The sequence below is a fragment of the Triticum dicoccoides genome, chromosome 5A (genome assembly GCF_002162155.2).
Source record: "Triticum dicoccoides isolate Atlit2015 ecotype Zavitan chromosome 5A, WEW_v2.0, whole genome shotgun sequence".
In the NCBI taxonomy this organism is placed as follows: Eukaryota; Viridiplantae; Streptophyta; class Magnoliopsida; order Poales; family Poaceae; genus Triticum; species Triticum dicoccoides.
Genome location: NC_041388.1, coordinates 103,290,139 through 103,296,574, shown reverse-complemented (window position 1 = coordinate 103,296,574; position 6,436 = coordinate 103,290,139).

Sequence of the window (6,436 nt, the reverse complement as noted above, 5' to 3'; positions counted from 1 at the left end):
GGTCGTCGGCAAGCGTCGGGGCGGCGGCGAGATTTGCTGCCCCGATCCAGAAGGGATGGGGGGAAGAGGAGGGGGAGAGAGAGACGTGGGGGGAGTGGGGGTAGTGGGCTCTAGGGTTAGTGGGGTGGGGTTATATTGGGGCACCGGGTGGGCCGGCTGGTTTTGGCCAGCTGGGCCGTGGCTCGGCAGGGGGGTTCCTTCTCCTTTTAATTTTCTTGTTTGTTTTTCTTTTCTTTTTCCTATTTTCTTTTATTCTGTTTTATTTTACTTTTAGTTTCTTTAGTTTGGTAAAATAGGACAATAGTTCCTAAATTAATGTCTCTAAATAACCCACTACCTTAAAAGTTTGGCCCCTAAATAAAATGTTTAAATAATTTATAATTTATAAATGGCATTTAATTAAATGTTTTAGCTACTGTTTTAATTACATTACTGCATTGAATTATTTAATAAAAATGTGGTTTCTCCACCAACATTACCTAGGGATTATGTGTCACATGCAGAACATTTTAGTTTTAATATTTGAAAACTTTTATGGTTTGCTTGATTTCCAATTTGAATTTGAATCGGTTTTGAACCATCGTGAGATTATCAACAGTAATCGTGGTGACATGGCAACATTAGTAGAGGGTTACTGTAGCTTAATTATCCGGGCGTCACAGACATAAGCCAAACCTTCTGAAATTTTTATCAGGGCATGGTGAGGTCATACCATGGCACCATGCCAGGCGTCATGTTTTTAAGCATTTATTTTATTTTTTCTATAGTTGAAAACCCAACAAACAAACATTGTGGTTGACTATTTCCACACATTTCATCGAAATATTTGTCCATTCCTTGTAAAAGGCATGAGAATTTACTAAATGGCACAAGCATGGTTTTCCACGCCGTTCTTGCGGACCCTTTCATGCACCGATTGTTTGAAGTTGAATTATGTGCATTAATGCCTAGGAAATGCACATAATCCCCTAAATATGGCAAATGAACCCAGAAAAGTGACAAATTTGAACACGATGATTTGTAGGTTGTATGTTCATCATAGAAAAAAAACTCGTGGACAAAGGACAAAGGAAATTTGGATCCCCCTTCAATCTTGGTGATTTCCCCCTCGAAACCATGAAACTTCCTCGGTGATGGTTCATTTTATGAAAGGCGTGCATGACGACATTTTTACCAGGGCACGGTGAGGTCGTACCATGGAACCACACCAAGCGTCATGTTTTCCAAGCATGTATTTCATTTTTGTATAGTTGTTAACCCAGTAAACAACGCGTTTATGGTTGACTACTGCCACACAATTCCTTGAAATATGTTTCCATTCCTTGTAAAAAGCATGAGAAGGTACTAAATAGCACGAGTATGGTATTCCAGACTGTTCTTGTGCACCTTTTCATGCACCGATTGTTCGAATTTGAATTATGTGCATAATTAATGCCTATAAAACGCACATAATCCCCTAAATATGGTAAATGAGTTTGGAAAAATGTCAAACTTGAACACATTGCATTTGAGGCGCTATGTTGATCGTTGGAAAAAAACTGAATGAAAACTAGGACGAAAATTTGGATTCCCCTTCAATCTTGGTGATTTCCCTCTTGAAAGCATTGAACTTCCTCGGTGATGGTTCAATTTATGAAGAGAGTGTGCATGATGACATAAATCAAACCTTCTCAGCTTTTAACAAGGGTATGGTGAGGCCATACCATGGCACCATGCCAGGTGTCATGTTTTTTAAGAACATATTTCATTGTTCTATACTTGATTACACATTACGCGTTTGTGGTTAACTATTGCCACGCATTCCATTAAAATCTCTGCCCATTCCTTGTAAAAGGCTTGAGAAATTACTAAATACCACGAGTATGGTTTTTCCAGACCATTCTTGTGCACCCTTTCATGCATCGATTGTTTGAATTTGAATTATGTGCATTAATGCCTACAAAATGCACATAATCCCCTAAATATTCTAAATGAACCTGGAAAAGTGTCAAATTTGAACATGGTGATTAACAGGGTTTATGTTCATTGTAGAAAAAAAACTCATGGATGAAGGACAAAAGAAATTTGGATTCCCATTCAATCTCGGTGATTTACTATCGCACACGATTCATCTCCGTCGCCTCTGCGAACCATGTGTGTTCACTCACACATGCAAAAGGAAAAAAGAAAACCCTCGCCCACTTCGTCCCCACTCACTCGCCGCGGACTCCTCCGCAACTCCGCACCTTAAGCTCGACGGCTGTTGGCGGCGGGCGTAGGTCACGATCCAAACGGCACCGAATTTCGCCCCCACCACTTTCCACCGCCTATCTGCACTGACATTCTAGACATTGGTCGACTGGGGTTTTCTGCGGGATTGGGCCAGGGATTTTTCTCATGGAGAAGGTAATCAACTTAATTAATGAAATATTCACTCATCTCTTATCACAGTCCGTCCGTCGCTGTTAATCAACCGGCGGAAATCGTCGTGGAATCATTTTTGTTCTAGCTAATTCATGGGTGTTTGATACTTCTCCAATGTATCTATAATTTTTGATTGCTCCATGCTATTATATTATCTATTTTGGATGTTAATGGGATTTATTTTACACTTTTATATCATTTTTGGAACTAACCTACTAACCAGAGGCCTAGGCCAAATTGATGTTTTTGCCTATTTTAGGGTTTCGAAGAAAAGGGATATCAAACGGAGTACAAACGGAATGAAACCTTCAGGAACATGATTTTCTCAACAAACGTGATCCAGGAGACTTGGAGTGGGCGTCAAGAAACAAGGGAGGAAGGCATGAGGTAGGGGGGCGCGCCTACCCCCCCTGGGCGTGCCCTCCACCCTCGTGGGCCCTCCGTTGCTCCACCGACGTACTTCTTCCTCCTATATATATCCACGTACTCCAAACATCTAGGAGCACTATGAAAACCTAATTCCACCGTTGCAACCTTCTGTACCCGAGAGATCCCATCTTGGGGCCTTCTCTGGAGCTCCCTCGGAGGGGGCATTGATCACGGAGGGCCTCTACATCAACTCCATGGCCTCTCCGGTGATGTGTGAGTAGTTTACCTCAGACCTACGGGTCCATACCTAGTAGCTAGATGGCTTCTTCTCTCTCTTTGGATCTCAATACAAAGTTCTCCTCGGTCTTCTTGGAGATCTATTCAATGCAATCTTCTTTTGCGGTGTGTTTGTCGAGATCTGATGAATTGTGGGTTTATGATCTAGATTATCTATGAACAATATTTGATTCTCCTCTGAATTCTTTTATGTATGATTGGTTTATCTTTGCAAGTCTCTTCGAATTATCACTTTGGTTTGGCCTACCAGATTGATCTTTCTTGCAATGGGAGAAGTGCTTAGCTTTCGGTTCAATCTTGCGGTGCTCGATCCCAGTGACATAAAGGGAACCGACACGTATTGTATTGTTGCCATCGAGGATAAAAAGGTGGGGTTTATATCATATTACATGAGTTTATCCCTGTACATCATGTCATCTTCCTTAAAGCATTACTCTGTTCTTATGAACTTAATACTCTAAATGCATGCTGGATAGCGGTCGATGTGTGGAGTAATAGTAGTAGATGCATGCAGGAGTCGGTCTACTTGTCTCGGACGTGATGCCTATATACATGATCATACCTAGATATTCTCATAACTATGCTCAATTCTATCAATTGCTCGACAGTAATTCGTTCACCCACCGTAATACTTATGCTCTTGAGAGAAGCCACTAGTGAAACCTATGGCCCCCGGGTCTATCTTTCATCATATTAATCTTCCAACATTTAGTTATTTCCTTTGCCGTTTATTTTACTTTGCATCTTTATTTCTCTTTATCATAAAAATACCAAAAATATTATCTTATCATATCTATAAGATCTCACTCTCGTAAGTGACCGTGAATGGCTTCACAACCCCTTTATCGCGTTGGTTGCGAGGTTCTTATTTGTTTGTGTAGGTGCATGGGACTTGAGTGTGATCTCCTACTGGATCGATACCTTGGTTCTCAAAAACTGGGGGAAATAATTATGCTACCTTGCTGCATCACCCTTTCCTCTTCAAGGGAAAACCAACGCAGTGCTCAAGAGGTAGCAAGAAGGATTTCTGGCGCCATTGCCGGGGAGATTCGCGCCAAGTCAAGTCAAGATTTGACTCCAACAACGAGTCATTGTTGGCGCCATTACCAAGTACCCATCACAAACTCTTATCCCTCGCATTACATTATTTGCCATTTGCCTCTCGTTTTCCTCTCCCCCACTTCACCCATGTTGTTTTATTCGCCCTCTCTGTCTCCTTTCCCCTTCTCTTTCCATGTTTGCCTCTTTTGCTCATTTCTTGTTTGCTTGTGTGTTGGATTGCTTACCTTGTCTTTATGGCTAGTCCTCTATCTTCTCTGTTGTCTCCTGAGAATGAAGTTCTTAATTTTAAACAAAGGGAGGGAGAAAATCTGAAAGATGCTTGGTATAGAATTTGCAATGCTCAAAATAGATCTATCAGGAAGCAATCTACTTCCGTTCTTCTCCACAATTTTTATGTAGGCATCACGCCTTGGAATATATATATATATATATTCTTGATACCATTACCGGAGGAAACTTCTTGGGTAGCCATACTTTTGATTCTTATAATGCTATGATAGATTTGTTTGGCCCACCACCTCTTTCAGTTAATGGAACTATGTTAACTTTGGAACATGTGATGCAAAGGCTTGAAATTATTGATAATAAAGTTGCTACTGTAGAGTTGATTGAGAATTTGGATAAAAAGATCCACAAGCAACTTACCCAATATGGATCTAAGGTGGGAGTTACTCTGAAAATTTTTAAGGAAAAAGAACCCATAGTTAATGAAAGAATAGATCAAGATTCTACTAGAATCGATAAACTTGAGGGAATTATCACCAACTTGGGATCCACTTTTTCTTTCGTTAAAAATACTCCAAATCCTCCTACTAAAATTGCCAAGCTTGTTTATGTTCCTAAAAATAAGGGTGAATCCTCTAGTAAGGAAACTGCGGATTTAAAATCAATAAGTGTTCATCCTAATCTTTTTCCTATCATTAAGGAACCGTTTGCTACAAATGATTTTCTTGATTTTGTACCTAGGAGTTTGATAATTAATAAAAAGGAAGAAACTCCTAAGAATTATAGGTGTCTCATTGAATAATTACCTACCAAATATGGCAATACCTAGATCTATCTTCGCTTTTATGGCTAGCTGGGGGCGTTAAACGATAGCGCTTGTTGCGAGGCAACCCGATTTTATTTTTATTACTTGCTTTTTGCTCATGCTTAGTAATGAATAATTTATCTAGCCTCTGTTTTGGTTGTGTTTTTGTGTTTAATTAGTGTTTGTGACTAGTAGAACCGTTGGGAAGACTTGGGGAAAGTCTTTTTGATCTTGCTATAGAAAATAGAAACTTTAGCGCTCACGAGAATCGCTGACATTTTTATTTGGAAGGCGATATTTAGTTAATTATTTTTGCAGATGATTAATAGATAAATTCCTCACGACCAGAAATTTATTTTAGAATTTTTGAGGTCACAGAACTTGTGTTACCTACAGATGACTATAGACTGTTCTGTTTTTGACAGATTCTGTTTTTCCTTGTGTTGATTGCTTATTTTGATGAATCTATGGCTAGTAAAAGAGTTTATAAACCATAGAGAAGTTGGAATATAGTACGTTTAACACCAATATAAATAAAGAATGAGTTCATTACAGTACCTTGAAGTGGTGTTTTGTTTTCTTTCGCTAACGGAGCTCAAGAGATTTTCTGTTTTGAGTTTTGTGTTGTGAAGTTTTCAAGTTTTGGGTAAAGATTTGATGGATTATGGAACAAAGAGTGGCAAGATCCTAAGCTTGGGGATTCCCATGGCACCCCAAGGTAAAATTCAAGGACACCAAAAAGTCTAAGCTTGGGGATGCCCCGGAAGGCATCCCCTCTTTCGTCTTTGTCTATCGGTAACTTTACTTGGAGCTATATTTTTATTCACGACATGATATCTATTTTGCTTGGAGCGTCTTGTATGATTTGATCTTTGATTTTTAGTTTACCACAATCATCCTTGCTGTACACACCTTTTGAGAGAGACTCACATGATTTGAAATTTATTAGAATACTCTATGTGCTTCACTTATATCTTTTGAGCTATATAGTTTTTGCTCTAGTACTTCACTTATATCATTTAGAGCACGGTGGTGATTTATTTTCTAGAAATAATTGTTCTATAATTCTTCACTTATATTATTTTGAGAGTCCTTTAGAACAACATGGCAATAATAAAAACTTCCATACAAGTGCATTGAATACTATGAGAAGTTTGATACTTGATAATTGTTTTGAGATATGGAGATGGTGATATTAGAGTCATCATAGTTGAGTAGTTGTGAATTTGAAAAATACTTGTGTTGAAGTTTGTGATTCCCGTAGCATGCATGTAT